This window comes from Lontra canadensis, unplaced genomic scaffold (assembly GCF_010015895.1).
Source record: "Lontra canadensis isolate GAN:19392208 unplaced genomic scaffold, GSC_riverotter_1.0 scaffold223, whole genome shotgun sequence".
Classification (NCBI taxonomy): domain Eukaryota; kingdom Metazoa; phylum Chordata; class Mammalia; order Carnivora; family Mustelidae; genus Lontra; species Lontra canadensis.
In genome coordinates, this window is record NW_022631217.1 from 522,619 (window position 1) to 525,158 (window position 2,540).

A 2,540-nucleotide genomic window follows, 5' to 3' on the forward strand; every position below is an offset into this window, starting at 1 on the left:
ATCTACCCTCTTAAAAATTGTGAAGTGTACAATACAGTATCATTGAATATATGTACAACTAGAACTTACTCATCTTGCTTAACTGAAACTTTATGCCCATTGATTAGCAACTACCCATTTCACCCTGCCCCCCAGCCCCAGCCAACTACTACTCCACTCTGTGTGAATTTGACTATTTTAGAAACCTCCTAAAAATGGAATAACATGGTATTTGTCTTTCTGTGACTGCCTTACTTCATTTAGCAGAATGTCCTCGAGGTTCATCCATATAGTCACATTCTGCAGAATTTCCTTTTTTATGTGGTGTTTTTTAAAAGATCTGGAACAGTTCACAAATTTGCATGCCATCCTTGAACAGGGGCCATGCTCATCTTCTCTGTAAAGGGCCAGCTTTAGTGTATGTACTGCTGAAATGAGCATCCTTCTTTTTTTAATGCCGATTAATACTCCTTTGCATGTATATACAACATTTTTTTTATTCATCTGTCATTGAACATTGAGGTTGTTTCCACATCTTGGCTGTTGTGAATAGTGCTTCTATGTATATGGGAGTGCTAATACCTCTTTGAGACCCTGACTTCAGTAATTGTGGAAAAATACTCAGAAATGGGATTACTGGATCATATGGTAATTCTATTTTTAATTTTCTGAGAAACCTCCATGCTGTTTTCCATAACGACTGCACTATTTTGCATTCCTACCAACAGTATACAAGGGTTCTAATTTCTTTACATATTTGCCAACCCTTGTTGTCTTTTTTAAAAAAATAATAGCCATCCTGATGGGTGTGATGTGGTATCTCATTATAGTTTTGGTTTACATTTCTCTGATGATTAGTATTGTGAGCATTTTTCATATATCTGCTGTTCCATTTGTATGTCTTCTTTGGAGAAATGTCTGTTCAAGTTCTAGCCCATTTTCTACAAAACACTGATGAAAGAAATTAAAAACCCAAACAAATGGAAAGACACACCATATTCATAGATCAGAACTTTTTCAACTTAATAATAGAACTTTTTTGAACTTAATATTTTTTTGAACTTAATATCAGAACATTTGAACTTAATATTGTTCAAATGTCCATATTTCCCAAAGCAATCTACAGATTCAGTGCAATCCTATCAAAATCCCACTGGCTTTTTAAAAAACAAATTGATAAAAACAATTCTGAAATTAATATGGGACCACAAAAGACAATGAATAGCAAAGTCAGTCTTGCGAATAAAGGACAAAGGTGCAGGCATAATTCTTCCTTATTTCAAAATATATTACAAAGCTACAGTAACCAAAACAGTATGGTGCAGATATAAAAGTAGACACATAGACCTGTGGAACAGAATAGAGAGCCTGGAAATAAATGCGTGTATGTATGGTCACTAATTTTTGACAAGGGTGGCATGAATTCATTGTGGGGAAGTAAGTCTTTTCAACAAATGGTATTGGCAGAAGTGGATATCCACGTGCAAAATTGTTAAATTGGACCTTTATGCAACAATCAACTCAAAATGTACTCAAGACTTACATGTAAGACTTAAAACTCCTAGAAGAAAATATATTGAGAAAGCTTCATAACATTGGTCTTGGCAATGGTTTCAAAAATATTACACTAAAAGCACAGGCCGCAAAAGCCAAAATAGACAAGTGGGACTATGTCAAACTAAAAAGTTTATGCACAGCAAAGGAAACAACAGAATTAAAAGGCAGCCTATGGAATGAGAGAAAATATTTGTGAACCATATATCCGATAAGGGGTTAGCATCCAAAATGTATAAGGTACTCCTACAACTTAACAGCAAAAAAAAAAAACAAAAAAACACCAAAAACAAAAAAAATCAAACTAATAAAAAGTGGGCGGGCTACAGACTTGTGACCTAACATATAGTCTATCCTGAGAATAGTCCATGTGCACACGAAAATGTATGTTCTAATTTTGGGGGGTGGGCTATATGTCTGTTAGGTCAAGTTGATTTATAGTGTTGTTCAAGTCCTTTATTTCCTTATTGATCTGTCTGGGTGTTGTATCCATTACTGAAAGTGAGAAGTGAAATTTTGGACTATTGTAAAACTTTTTCTCCCTTTGATTTTGTCAAATACTGCTTCATATATTTTAGGACTCTCTTGTAAGGTGTGCATATGCCTATAATTGTTATATTAATTCTTGATAAATGGACTCTTTTATCAATATGTAAGGTCATTCTTTGCCTCTTGTAACATGTTTTGATTAAAGTCTATTTTGTCTAATATTAGCATAGCCACCTCGGGTCTCTTGATTTCAGTTTGCTTGGAGTATCTTTTCCATCCTTTCACTTTAAACCTATTTATGTCTTTGGGTCTAAAATGAGGGTCCTGTAGACAGACAATGGAAGGATCATGGTTTGTTTTTTAAGCCCATTCTCCTGATCTTTTCCTTTTAATTGGAGAGCTTAATACATTTACATTTAAAGTCAGTACTGAAAAAAGAATAAAGTCAGTACGATAAGGAAGGACTTCTGCCATTTTATTATGGTTCTCTCTATATCTTATATCTTTTTGTTCCTCAG

The 2,540-nt window shown here is 34.2% G+C and overlaps 1 non-coding gene across 1 annotated transcript; it reads right to left on the bottom strand.

Moving 5' to 3' along the window:
- Positions 1–313: 313 nt before the first annotated feature.
- LOC116862171 lies at positions 314–420 on the bottom strand. The gene has a single exon (XR_004381603.1). It is a non-coding gene; the product is annotated as a U6 spliceosomal RNA (small nuclear RNA).
- Between the last annotated feature and the right edge of the window lie 2,120 nt (positions 421–2,540).